Raw genomic sequence first — 16,103 nt, forward strand, 5'->3', positions numbered from 1 at the left:
GGGTACTTACTAAGTGCTAATGATAAATGTACATTAGCACTAGTCTGTGCTTGGAGAGGGGACTGGCAATTTGCATCTTAGAGGAAGAAGAAAAAACAGATGAAAATTTGATAACATCAGAGAAGCCGAGAAAATTACATTGAGATCTCTCCAGGTACTTGTTATGTGCTTATGAAAATACAACATTAGCACTAGCCTGTGCTTAGAGAGAGATCAAAGGTTTAGCATCACAACATCAAGAGAAAATGGAAAAGAAAAGCGAGACGAAGACGAAGACTAAGTCGACAGATTTTCAGATCAATCTGATATCTTCCCAAGTACTTGTTATGTGCAAATGATAAACAAGCATTAGCACTAGCCTGTGCTTGGAGAGGAGTCGGAAATAACTTCACCACAGAAATACAGAAGAACTCAAAAGGTACCACCCATGTCCAAAATGTTTCCAGGTACTTGTTATGTGCTAATAATCGATACACATTAGCACTAGCTTGTGCTTGGAAGGATTACGGAAAATTACCGACAAACATAAGACAGAAATACATGTATAAAGCAACGGTTCATTTTCCCAGGGACACGCTGTGTGCAACTTTCTTTAACATAGTAGCACTAGCTTGTGCTTGGAAAAATGTGCTTCACTTCGTCATAAGGAAGTTACAGATTGATATAAGAAAATGAACGTGAACTAGTCTGCATTGGGACAAACGTGTGCAAATAGTAACGATATAATATATCATTTGTTAAAAATTTCAATATACAAAGAAAATCGTAAATAAATTCATTAATCTCTGAAAATCATCGTGATTATCTCCCTTTCAAAATCGTCTAAACTTAGCTTGGGATACAAACATCGACCTGATCAATTATGACACTAATCAATATTCAACGACTGTCTCATATGTTCTAAAACATCAGAAGCTCAACGAAGAGATGCGATATGACACTTATCAATTGTTGACACCTTAGACCTTAAATACAAAGATTTGATGTAAGATTGTCAGAACGAATATTTCATCCGAAGAAGAAAGTCGAAAATAAAGCTGAGATCTTCCCGGGTACTTACTAAGTGCTAATGATAAATGTACATTAGCACTAGTCTGTGCTTGGAGAGGGGACTGGCAATTTGCATCTTAGAGGAAGAAGAAAAAACAGATGAAAATTTGATAACATCAGAGAAGCCGAGAAAATTACATTGAGATCTCTCCAGGTACTTGTTATGTGCTTATGAAGATACAACATTAGCACTAGCCTGTGCTTGGAGAGAGATCAAAGGTTTAGCATCACAACATCAAGAGAAAATGGAAAAGAAAAGCGAGACGAAACGAAGACTAAGTCGACAGATTTTCAGATCAATCTGATATCTTCCCAAGTACTTGTTATGTGCAAATGATAAACAAGCATTAGCACTAGCCTGTGCTTGGAGAGGAGTCGGAAATAACTTCACCACAGAAATACAGAAGAACTCAAAAGGTACCACCCATGTCCAAAATGTTTCCAGGTACTTGTTATGTGCTAATAATCGATACACATTAGCACTAGCTTGTGCTTGGAAGGATTACGGAAAATTACCGACAAACATAAGACAGAAATACATGTATAAAGCAACGGTTCATTTTCCCAGGGACACGCTGTGTGCAACTTTCTTTAACATAGTAGCACTAGCTTGTGCTTGGAAAAATGTGCTTCACTTCGTCATAAGGAAGTTACAGATTGATACAAGAAAATGAACGTGAACTAGTCTGCATTGGGACAAACGTGTGCAAATAGTAACGATAAAATATATCATTTGTTAAAAATTTCAATATACAAAGAAAATCGTAAATAAATTCATTAATCTCTGAAAATCATCGTGATTATCTCCCTTTCAAAATCGTCTAAACTTAGCTTGGGATACAAACATCGACCTGATCAATTATGACACTAATCAATATTCAACGACTGTCTCATATGTTCTAAAACATCAGAAGCTCAACGAAGAGATGCGATATGACACTTATCAATTGTTGACACCTTAGACCTTAAATACAAAGATTTGATGTAAGATTGTCAGAACGAATATTTCATCCGAAGAAGAAAGTCGAAAATAAAGCTGAGATCTTCCCGGGTACTTACTAAGTGCTAATGATAAATGTACATTAGCACTAGTCTGTGCTTGGAGAGGGGACTGGCAATTTGCATCTTAGAGGAAGAAGAAAAAACAGATGAAAATTTGATAACATCAGAGAAGCCGAGAAAATTACATTGAGATCTCTCCAGGTACTTGTTATGTGCTTATGAAAATACAACGTTAGCACTAGCCTGTGCTTGGAGAGAGATCAAAGGTTTAGCATCACAACATCAAGAGAAAATGGAAAAGAAAAGCGAGACGAAGACGAAGACTAAGTCGACAGATTTTCAGATCAATCTGATATCTTCCCAAGTACTTGTTATGTGCAAATGATAAACAAGCATTAGCACTAGCCTGTGCTTGGAGAGGAGTCGGAAATAACTTCACCACAGAAATACAGAAGAACTCAAAAGGTACCACCCATGTCCAAAATGTTTCCAGGTACTTGTTATGTGCTAATAATCGATACACATTAGCACTAGCTTGTGCTTGGAAGGATTACGGAAAATTACCGACAAACATAAGACAGAAATACATGTATAAAGCAACGGTTCATTTTCCCAGGGACACGCTGTGTGCAACTTTCTTTAACATAGTAGCACTAGCTTGTGCTTGGAAAAATGTGCTTCACTTCGTCATAAGGAAGTTACAGATTGATACAAGAAAATGAACGTGAACTAGTCTGCATTGGGACAAACGTGTGCAAATAGTAACGATAAAATATATCATTTGTTAAAAATTTCAATATACAAAGAAAATCGTCAATAAATTCATTAATCTCTGAAAATCATCGTGATTATCTCCCTTTCAAAATCGTCTAAACTTAGCTTGGGATACAAACATCGACCTGATCAATTATGACACTAATCAATATTCAACGACTGTCTCATATGTTCTAAAACATCAGAAGCTCAACGAAGAGATGCGATATGACACTTATCAATTGTTGACACCTTAGACCTTAAATACAAAGATTTGATGTAAGATTGTCAGAACGAATATTTCATCCGAAGAAGAAAGTCGAAAATAAAGCTGAGATCTTCCCGGGTACTTACTAAGTGCTAATGATAAATGTACATTAGCACTAGTCTGTGCTTGGAGAGGGGACTGGCAATTTGCATCTTAGAGGAAGAAGAAAAAACAGATGAAAATTTGATAACATCAGAGAAGCCGAGAAAATTACATTGAGATCTCTCCAGGTACTTGTTATGTGCTTATGAAAATACAACATTAGCACTAGCTTGTGCTTGGAGAGAGATCAAAGGTTTAGCATCACAACATCAAGAGAAAATGGAAAAGAAAAGCGAGACGAAGACGAAGACTAAGTCGACAGATTTTCAGATCAATCTGATATCTTCCCAAGTACTTGTTATGTGCAAATGATAAACAAGCATTAGCACTAGCCTGTGCTTGGAGAGGAGTCGGAAATAACTTCACCACAGAAATACAGAAGAACTCAAAAGGTACCACCCATGTCCAAAATGTTTCCAGGTACTTGTTATGTGCTAATAATCGATACACATTAGCACTAGCTTGTGCTTGGAAGGATTACGGAAAATTACCGACAAACATAAGACAGAAATACATGTATAAAGCAACGGTTCATTTTCCCAGGGACACGCTGTGTGCAACTTTCTTTAACATAGTAGCACTAGCTTGTGCTTGGAAAAATGTGCTTCACTTCGTCATAAGGAAGTTACAGATTGATATAAGAAAATGAACGTGAACTAGTCTGCATTGGGACAAACGTGTGCAAATAGTAACGATAAAATATATCATTTGTTAAAAATTTCAATATACAAAGAAAATCGTAAATAAATTCATTAATCTCTGAAAATCATCGTGATTATCTCCCTTTCAAAATCGTCTAAACTTAGCTTGGGATACAAACATCGACCTGATCAATTATGACACTAATCAATATTCAACGACTGTCTCATATGTTCTAAAACATCAGAAGCTCAACGAAGAGATGCGATATGACACTTATCAATTGTTGACACCTTAGACCTTAAATACAAAGATTTGATGTAAGATTGTCAGAACGAATATTTCATCCGAAGAAGAAAGTCGAAAATAAAGCTGAGATCTTCCCGGGTACTTACTAAGTGCTAATGATAAATGTACATTAGCACTAGTCTGTGCTTGGAGAGGGGACTGGCAATTTGCATCTTAGAGGAAGAAGAAAAAACAGATGAAAATTTGATAACATCAGAGAAGCCGAGAAAATTACATTGAGATCTCTCCAGGTACTTGTTATGTGCTTATGAAAATACAACGTTAGCACTAGCCTGTGCTTGGAGAGAGATCAAAGGTTTAGCATCACAACATCAAGAGAAAATGGAAAAGAAAAGCGAGACGAAGACGAAGACTAAGTCGACAGATTTTCAGATCAATCTGATATCTTCCCAAGTACTTGTTATGTGCAAATGATAAACAAGCATTAGCACTAGCCTGTGCTTGGAGAGGAGTCGGAAATAACTTCACCACAGAAATACAGAAGAACTCAAAAGGTACCACCCATGTCCAAAATGTTTCCAGGTACTTGTTATGTGCTAATAATCGATACACATTAGCACTAGCTTGTGCTTGGAAGGATTACGGAAAATTACCGACAAACATAAGACAGAAATACATGTATAAAGCAACGGTTCATTTTCCCAGGGACACGCTGTGTGCAACTTTCTTTAACATAGTAGCACTAGCTTGTGCTTGGAAAAATGTGCTTCACTTCGTCATAAGGAAGTTACAGATTGATACAAGAAAATGAACGTGAACTAGTCTGCATTGGGACAAACATGTGCAAATAGTAACGATAAAATATATCATTTGTTAAAAATTTCAATATACAAAGAAAATCGTCAATAAATTCATTAATCTCTGAAAATCATCGTGATTATCTCCCTTTCAAAATCGTCTAAACTTAGCTTGGGATACAAACATCGACCTGATCAATTATGACACTAATCAATATTCAACGACTGTCTCATATGTTCTAAAACATCAGAAGCTCAACGAAGAGATGCGATATGACACTTATCAATTGTTGACACCTTAGACCTTAAATACAAAGATTTGATGTAAGATTGTCAGAACGAATATTTCATCCGAAGAAGAAAGTCGAAAATAAAGCTGAGATCTTCCCGGGTACTTACTAAGTGCTAATGATAAATGTACATTAGCACTAGTCTGTGCTTGGAGAGGGGACTGGCAATTTGCATCTTAGAGGAAGAAGAAAAAACAGATGAAAATTTGATAACATCAGAGAAGCCGAGAAAATTACATTGAGATCTCTCCAGGTACTTGTTATGTGCTTATGAAAATACAACATTAGCACTAGCTTGTGCTTGGAGAGAGATCAAAGGTTTAGCATCACAACATCAAGAGAAAATGGAAAAGAAAAGCGAGACGAAGACGAAGACTAAGTCGACAGATTTTCAGATCAATCTGATATCTTCCCAAGTACTTGTTATGTGCAAATGATAAACAAGCATTAGCACTAGCCTGTGCTTGGAGAGGAGTCGGAAATAACTTCACCACAGAAATACAGAAGAACTCAAAAGGTACCACCCATGTCCAAAATGTTTCCAGGTACTTGTTATGTGCTAATAATCGATACACATTAGCACTAGCTTGTGCTTGGAAGGATTACGGAAAATTACCGACAAACATAAGACAGAAATACATGTATAAAGCAACGGTTCATTTTCCCAGGGACACGCTGTGTGCAACTTTCTTTAACATAGTAGCACTAGCTTGTGCTTGGAAAAATGTGCTTCACTTCGTCATAAGGAAGTTACAGATTGATATAAGAAAATGAACGTGAACTAGTCTGCATTGGGACAAACGTGTGCAAATAGTAACGATATAATATATCATTTGTTAAAAATTTCAATATACAAAGAAAATCGTAAATAAATTCATTAATCTCTGAAAATCATCGTGATTATCTCCCTTTCAAAATCGTCTAAACTTAGCTTGGGATACAAACATCGACCTGATCAATTATGACACTAATCAATATTCAACGACTGTCTCATATGTTCTAAAACATCAGAAGCTCAACGAAGAGATGCGATATGACACTTATCAATTGTTGACACCTTAGACCTTAAATACAAAGATTTGATGTAAGATTGTCAGAACGAATATTTCATCCGAAGAAGAAAGTCGAAAATAAAGCTGAGATCTTCCCGGGTACTTACTAAGTGCTAATGATAAATGTACATTAGCACTAGTCTGTGCTTGGAGAGGGGACTGGCAATTTGCATCTTAGAGGAAGAAGAAAAAACAGATGAAAATTTGATAACATCAGAGAAGCCGAGAAAATTACATTGAGATCTCTCCAGGTACTTGTTATGTGCTTATGAAGATACAACATTAGCACTAGCCTGTGCTTGGAGAGAGATCAAAGGTTTAGCATCACAACATCAAGAGAAAATGGAAAAGAAAAGCGAGACGAAGACGAAGACTAAGTCGACAGATTTTCAGATCAATCTGATATCTTCCCAAGTACTTGTTATGTGCAAATGATAAACAAGCATTAGCACTAGCCTGTGCTTGGAGAGGAGTCGGAAATAACTTCACCACAGAAATACAGAAGAACTCAAAAGGTACCACCCATGTCCAAAATGTTTCCAGGTACTTGTTATGTGCTAATAATCGATACACATTAGCACTAGCTTGTGCTTGGAAGGATTACGGAAAATTACCGACAAACATAAGACAGAAATACATGTATAAAGCAACGGTGCATTTTCCCAGGGACACGCTGTGTGCAACTTTCTTTAACATAGTAGCACTAGCTTGTGCTTGGAAAAATGTGCTTCACTTCGTCATAAGGAAGTTACAGATTGATATAAGAAAATGAACGTGAACTAGTCTGCATTGGGACAAACGTGTGCAAATAGTAACGATATAATATATCATTTGTTAAAAATTTCAATATACAAAGAAAATCGTAAATAAATTCATTAATCTCTGAAAATCATCGTGATTATCTCCCTTTCAAAATCGTCTAAACTTAGCTTGGGATACAAACATCGACCTGATCAATTATGACACTAATCAATATTCAACGACTGTCTTGTTGTTCTAAAACATCAGAAGCTCAAAGAAGAGATGCGATATGACACTTATCAATTGTTGACACCTTAGACCTTAAATACAAAGATTTGATGTAAGATTGTCAGAACGAATATTTCATCCGAAGAAGAAAGTCGAAAATAAAGCTGAGATCTTCCCGGGTACTTACTAAGTGCTAATGATAAATGTACATTAGCACTAGTCTGTGCTTGGAGAGGGGACTGGCAATTTGCATCTTAGAGGAAGAAGAAAAAACAGATGAAAATTTGATAACATCAGAGAAGCCGAGAAAATTACATTGAGATCTCTCCAGGTACTTGTTATGTGCTTATGAAGATACAACATTAGCACTAGCCTGTGCTTGGAGAGAGATCAAAGGTTTAGCATCACAACATCAAGAGAAAATGGAAAAGAAAAGCGAGACGAAGACGAAGACTAAGTCGACAGATTTTCAGATCAATCTGATATCTTCCCAAGTACTTGTTATGTGCAAATGATAAACAAGCATTAGCACTAGCCTGTGCTTGGAGAGGAGTCGGAAATAACTTCACCACAGAAATACAGAAGAACTCAAAAGGTACCACCCATGTCCAAAATGTTTCCAGGTACTTGTTATGTGCTAATAATCGATACACATTAGCACTAGCTTGTGCTTGGAAGGATTACGGAAAATTACCGACAAACATAAGACAGAAATACATGTATAAAGCAACGGTGCATTTTCCCAGGGACACGCTGTGTGCAACTTTCTTTAACATAGTAGCACTAGCTTGTGCTTGGAAAAATGTGCTTCACTTCGTCATAAGGAAGTTACAGATTGATATAAGAAAATGAACGTGAACTAGTCTGCATTGGGACAAACGTGTGCAAATAGTAACGATATAATATATCATTTGTTAAAAATTTCAATATACAAAGAAAATCGTAAATAAATTCATTAATCTCTGAAAATCATCGTGATTATCTCCCTTTCAAAATCGTCTAAACTTAGCTTGGGATACAAACATCGACCTGATCAATTATGACACTAATCAATATTCAACGACTGTCTCATATGTTCTAAAACATCAGAAGCTCAACGAAGAGATGCGATATGACACTTATCAATTGTTGACACCTTAGACCTTAAATACAAAGATTTGATGTAAGATTGTCAGAACGAATATTTCATCCGAAGAAGAAAGTCGAAAATAAAGCTGAGATCTTCCCGGGTACTTACTAAGTGCTAATGATAAATGTACATTTGCACTAGTCTGTGCTTGGAGAGGGGACTGGCAATTTGCATCTTAGAGGAAGAAGAAAAAACAGATGAAAATTTGATAACATCAGAGAAGCCGAGAAAATTACATTGAGATCTCTCCAGGTACTTGTTATGTGCTTATGAAGATACAACATTAGCACTAGCCTGTGCTTGGAGAGAGATCAAAGGTTTAGCATCACAACATCAAGAGAAAATGGAAAAGAAAAGCGAGACGAAGACGAAGACTAAGTCGACAGATTTTCAGATCAATCTGATATCTTCCCAAGTACTTGTTATGTGCAAATGATAAACAAGCATTAGCACTAGCCTGTGCTTGGAGAGGAGTCGGAAATAACTTCACCACAGAAATACAGAAGAACTCAAAAGGTACCACCCATGTCCAAAATGTTTCCAGGTACTTGTTATGTGCTAATAATCGATACACATTAGCACTAGCTTGTGCTTGGAAGGATTACGGAAAATTACCGACAAACATAAGACAGAAATACATGTATAAAGCAACGGTTCATTTTCCCAGGGACACGCTGTGTGCAACTTTCTTGAACATAGTAGCACTAGCTTGTGCTTGGAAAAATGTGCTTCACTTCGTCATAAGGAAGTTACAGATTGATACAAGAAAATGAACGTGAACTAGTCTGCATTGGAACAAACGTGTGCAAATAGTAACGATAAAATATATCATTTGTTAAAAATTTCAATATACAAAGAAAATCGTAAATAAATTCATTAATCTCTGAAAATCATCGTGATTATCTCCCTTTCAAAATCGTCTAAACTTAGCTTGGGATACAAACATCGACCTGATCAATTATGACACTAATCAATATTCAACGACTGTCTCATATGTTCTAAAACATCAGAAGCTCAACGAAGAGATGCGATATGACACTTATCAATTGTTGACACCTTAGACCTTAAATACAAAGATTTGATGTAAGATTGTCAGAACGAATATTTCATCCGAAGAAGAAAGTCGAAAATAAAGCTGAGATCTTCCCGGGTACTTACTAAGTGCTAATGATAAATGTACATTAGCACTAGTCTGTGCTTGGAGAGGGGACTGGCAATTTGCATCTTAGAGGAAGAAGAAAAAACAGATGAAAATTTGATAACATCAGAGAAGCCGAGAAAATTACATTGAGATCTCTCCAGGTACTTGTTATGTGCTTATGAAAATACAACATTAGCACTAGCCTGTGCTTGGAGAGAGATCAAAGGTTTAGCATCACAACATCAAGAGAAAATGGAAAAGAAAAGCGAGACGAAGACGAAGACTAAGTCGACAGATTTTCAGATCAATCTGATATCTTCCCAAGTACTTGTTATGTGCAAATGATAAACAAGCATTAGCACTAGCCTGTGCTTGGAGAGGAGTCGGAAATAACTTCACCACAGAAATACAGAAGAACTCAAAAGGTACCACCCATGTCCAAAATGTTTCCAGGTACTTGTTATGTGCTAATAATCGATACACATTAGCACTAGCTTGTGCTTGGAAGGATTACGGAAAATTACCGACAAACATAAGACAGAAATACATGTATAAAGCAACGGTGCATTTTCCCAGGGACACGCTGTGTGCAACTTTCTTTAACATAGTAGCACTAGCTTGTGCTTGGAAAAATGTGCTTCACTTCGTCATAAGGAAGTTACAGATTGATATAAGAAAATGAACGTGAACTAGTCTGCATTGGGACAAACGTGTGCAAATAGTAACGATATAATATATCATTTGTTAAAAATTTCAATATACAAAGAAAATCGTAAATAAATTCATTAATCTCTGAAAATCATCGTGATTATCTCCCTTTCAAAATCGTCTAAACTTAGCTTGGGATACAAACATCGACCTGATCAATTATGACACTAATCAATATTCAACGACTGTCTCATATGTTCTAAAACATCAGAAGCTCAACGAAGAGATGCGATATGACACTTATCAATTGTTGACACCTTAGACCTTAAATACAAAGATTTGATGTAAGATTGTCAGAACGAATATTTCATCCGAAGAAGAAAGTCGAAAATAAAGCTGAGATCTTCCCGGGTACTTACTAAGTGATAATGATAAATGTACATTAGCACTAGTCTGTGCTTGGAGAGGGGACTGGCAATTTGCATCTTAGAGGAAGAAGAAAAAACAGATGAAAATTTGATAACATCAGAGAAGCCGAGAAAATTACATTGAGATCTCTCCAGGTACTTGTTATGTGCTTATGAAGATACAACATTAGCACTAGCTTGTGCTTGGAGAGAGATCAAAGGTTTAGCATCACAACATCAAGAGAAAATGGAAAAGAAAAGCGAGACGAAGACGAAGACTAAGTCGACAGATTTCAGATCAATCTGATATCTTCCCAAGTACTTGTTATGTGCAAATGATAAACAAGCATTAGCACTAGCCTGTGCTTAGAGAGGAGTCGGAAATAACTTCACCACAGAAATACAGAAGAACTCAAAAGGTACCACCCATGTCCAAAATGTTTCCAGGTACTTGTTATGTGCTAATAATCGATACACATTAGCACTAGCTTGTGCTTGGAAGGATTACGGAAAATTACCGACAAACATAAGACAGAAATACATGTATAAAGCAACGGTGCATTTTCCCAGGGACACGCTGTGTGCAACTTTCTTTAACATAGTAGCACTAGCTTGTGCTTGGAAAAATGTGCTTCACTTCGTCATAAGGAAGTTACAGATTGATATAAGAAAATGAACGTGAACTAGTCTGCATTGGGACAAACGTGTGCAAATAGTAACGATATAATATATCATTTGTTAAAAAATTCAATATACAAAGAAAATCGTAAATAAATTCATTAATCTCTGAAAATCATCGTGATTATCTCCCTTTCAAAATCGTCTAAACTTAGCTTGGGATACAAACATCGACCTGATCAATTATGACACTAATCAATATTCAACGACTGTCTCATATGTTCTAAAACATCAGAAGCTCAACGAAGAGATGCGATATGACACTTATCAATTGTTGACACCTTAGACCTTAAATACAAAGATTTGATGTAAGATTGTCAGAACGAATATTTCATCCGAAGAAGAAAGTCGAAAATAAAGCTGAGATCTTCCCGGGTACTTACTAAGTGCTAATGATAAATGTACATTAGCACTAGTCTGTGCTTGGAGAGGGGACTGGCAATTTGCATCTTAGAGGAAGAAGAAAAAACAGATGAAAATTTGATAACATCAGAGAAGCCGAGAAAATTACATTGAGATCTCTCCAGGTACTTGTTATGTGCTTATGAAGATACAACATTAGCACTAGCCTGTGCTTGGAGAGAGATCAAAGGTTTAGCATCACAACATCAAGAGAAAATGGAAAAGAAAAGCGAGACGAAGACGAAGACTAAGTCGACAGATTTTCAGATCAATCTGATATCTTCCCAAGTACTTGTTATGTGCAAATGATAAACAAGCATTAGCACTAGCCTGTGCTTGGAGAGGAGTCGGAAATAACTTCACCACAGAAATACAGAAGAACTCAAAAGGTACCACCCATGTCCAAAATGTTTCCAGGTACTTGTTATGTGCTAATAATCGATACACATTAGCACTAGCTTGTGCTTGGAAGGATTACGGAAAATTACCGACAAACATAAGACAGAAATACATGTATAAAGCAACGGTGCATTTTCCCAGGGACACGCTGTGTGCAACTTTCTTTAACATAGTAGCACTAGCTTGTGCTTGGAAAAATGTGCTTCACTTCGTCATAAGGAAGTTACAGATTGATACAAGAAAATGAACGTGAACTAGTCTGCATTGGGACAAACGTATGCAAATAGTAACGATAAAATATATCATTTGTTAAAAATTTCAATATACAAAGAAAATCGTAAATAAATTCATTAATCTCTGAAAATCATCGTGATTATCTCCCTTTCAAAATCGTCTAAACTTAGCTTGGGATACAAACATCGACCTGATCAATTATGACACTAATCAATATTCAACGACTGTCTCATATGTTCTAAAACATCAGAAGCTCAACGAAGAGATGCGATATGACACTTATCAATTGTTGACACCTTAGACCTTAAATACAAAGATTTGATGTAAGATTGTCAGAACGAATATTTCATCCGAAGAAGAAAGTCGAAAATAAAGCTGAGATCTTCCCGGGTACTTACTAAGTGCTAATGATAAATGTACATTAGCACTAGTCTATGCTTGGAGAGGGGACTGGCAATTTGCATCTTAGAGGAAGAAGAAAAAACAGATGAAAATTTGATAACATCAGAGAAGCCGAGAAAATTACATTGAGATCTCTCCAGGTACTTGTTATGTGCTTATGAAAATACAACATTAGCACTAGCCTGTGCTTGGAGAGAGATCAAAGGTTTAGCATCACAACATCAAGAGAAAATGGAAAAGAAAAGCGAGACGAAGACGAAGACTAAGTCGACAGATTTTCAGATCAATCTGATATCTTCCCAAGTACTTGTTATGTGCAAATGATAAACAAGCATTAGCACTAGCCTGTGCTTGGAGAGGAGTCGGAAATAACTTCACCACAGAAATACAGAAGAACTCAAAAGGTACCACCCATGTCCAAAATGTTTCCAGGTACTTGTTATGTGCTAATAATCGATACACATTAGCACTAGCTTGTGCTTGGAAGGATTACGGAAAATTACCGACAAACATAAGACAGAAATACATGTATAAAGCAACGGTTCATTTTCCCAGGGACACGCTGTGTGCAACTTTCTTTAACATAGTAGCACTAGCTTGTGCTTGGAAAAATGTGCTTCACTTCGTCATAAGGAAGTTACAGATTGATACAAGAAAATGAACGTGAACTAGTCTGCATTGGGACAAACGTATGCAAATAGTAACGATAAAATATATCATTTGTTAAAAATTTCAATATACAAAGAAAATCGTAAATAAATTCATTAATCTCTGAAAATCATCGTGATTATCTCCCTTTCAAAATCGTCTAAACTTAGCTTGGGATACAAACATCGACCTGATCAATTATGACACTAATCAATATTCAACGACTGTCTCATATGTTCTAAAACATCAGAAGCTCAACGAAGAGATGCGATATGACACTTATCAATTGTTGACACCTTAGACCTTAAATACAAAGATTTGATGTAAGATTGTCAGAACGAATATTTCATCCGAAGAAGAAAGTCGAAAATAAAGCTGAGATCTTCCCGGGTACTTACTAAGTGCTAATGATAAATGTACATTAGCACTAGTCTGTGCTTGGAGAGGGGACTGGCAATTTGCATCTTAGAGGAAGAAGAAAAAACAGATGAAAATTTGATAACATCAGAGAAGCCGAGAAAATTACATTGAGATCTCTCCAGGTACTTGTTAAGTGCTTATGAAAATACAACATTAGCACTAGCCTGTACTTGGAGAGAGATCAAAGGTTTAGCATCACAACATCAAGAGAAAATGGAAAAGAAAAGCGAGACGAAGACGAAGACTAAGTCGACAGATTTTCAGATCAATCTGATATCTTCCCAAGTACTTGTTATGTGCAAATGATAAACAAGCATTAGCACTAGCCTGTGCTTGGAGAGGAGTCGGAAATAACTTCACCACAGAAATACAGAAGAACTCAAAAGGTACCACCCATGTCCAAAATGTTTCCAGGTACTTGTTATGTGCTAATAATCGATACACATTAGCACTAGCTTGTGCTTGGAAGGATTACGGAAAATTACCGACAAACATAAGACAGAAATACATGTATAAAGCAACGGTTCATTTTCCCAGGGACACGCTGTGTGCAACTTTCTTTAACATAGTAGCACTAGCTTGTGCTTGGAAAAATGTGCTTCACTTCGTCATAAGGAAGTTACAGATTGATACAAGAAAATGAACGTGAACTAGTCTGCATTGGGACAAACGTGTGCAAATAGTAACGATAAAATATATCATTTGTTAAAAATTTCAATATACAAAGAAAATCGTAAATAAATTCATTAATCTCTGAAAATCATCGTGATTATCTCCCTTTCAAAATCGTCTAAACTTAGCTTGGGATACAAACATCGACCTGATCAATTATGACACTAATCAATATTCAACGACTGTCTCATATGTTCTAATACATCAGAAGCTCAACGAAGAGATGCGATATGACACTTATCAATTGTTGACACCTTAGACCTTAAATACAAAGATTTGATGTAAGATTGTCAGAACGAATATTTCATCCGAAGAAGAAAGTCGAAAATAAAGCTGAGATCTTCCCGGGTACTTACTAAGTGCTAATGATAAAAGTACATTAGCACTAGTCTGTGCTTGGAGAGGGGACTGGCAATTTGCATCTTAGAAGAAGAAGAAAAAACAGATGAAAATTTGATAACATCAGAGAAGCCGAGAAAATTACATTGAGATCTCTCCAGGTACTTGTTATGTGCTTATGAAAATACAACGTTAGCACTAGCCTGTGCTTGGAGACAGATCAAAGGTTTAGCATCACAACATCAAGAGAAAATGGAAAAGAAAAGCGAGACGAAGACGAAGACTAAGTCGACAGATTTTCAGATCAATCTGATATCTTCCCAAGTACTTGTTATGTGCAAATGATAAACAAGCATTAGCACTAGCCTGTGCTTGGAGAGGAGTCGGAAATAACTTCACCACAGAAATACAGAAGAACTCAAAAGGTACCACCCATGTCCAAAATGTTTCCAGGTACTTGTTATGTGCTAATAATCGATACACATTAGCACTAGCTTGTGCTTGGAAGGATTACGGAAAATTACCGACAAACATAAGACAGAAATACATGTATAAAGCAACGGTTCATTTTCCCAGGGACACGCTGTGTGCAACTTTCTTTAACATAGTAGCACTAGCTTGTGTTTGGAAAAATGTGCTTCACTTCGTCATAAGGAAGTTACAGATTGATATAAGAAAATGAACGTGAACTAGTCTGCATTGGGACAAACGTGTGCAAATAGTAACGATATAATATATCATTTGTTAAAAATTTCAATATACAAAGAAAATCGTAAATAAATTCATTAATCTCTGAAAATCATCGTGATTATCTCCCTTTCAAAATCGTCTAAACTTAGCTTGGGATACAAACATCGACCTGATCAATTATGACACTAATCAATATTCAACGACTGTCTCATATGTTCTAAAACATCAGAAGCTCAACGAAGAGATGCGATATGACACTTATCAATTGTTGACACCTTAGACCTTAAATACAAAGATTTGATGTAAGATTGTCAGAACGAATATTTCATCCGAAGAAGAAAGTCGAAAATAAAGCTGAGATCTTCCCGGGTACTTACTAAGTGCTAATGATAAATGTGCATTAGCACTAGTCTGTGCTTGGAGAGGGGACTGGCAATTTGCATCTTAGAGGAAGAAGAAAAAACAGATGAAAATTTGATAACATCAGAGAAGCCGAGAAAATTACATTGAGATCTCTCCAGGTACTTGTTATGTGCTTATGAAGATACAACATTAGCACTAGCCTGTGCTTGGAGACAGATCAAAGGTTTAGCATCACAACATCAAGAGAAAATGGAAAAGAAAAGCGAGACGAAGACGAAGACTAAGTCGACAGATTTTCAGATCAATCTGATATCTTCCCAAGTACTTGTTATGTGCAAATGATAAACAAGCATTAGCACT

This window comes from Mytilus trossulus, chromosome 13, assembly GCF_036588685.1.
Source record: "Mytilus trossulus isolate FHL-02 chromosome 13, PNRI_Mtr1.1.1.hap1, whole genome shotgun sequence".
Lineage (NCBI taxonomy): Eukaryota > Metazoa > Mollusca > Bivalvia > Mytilida > Mytilidae > Mytilus > Mytilus trossulus.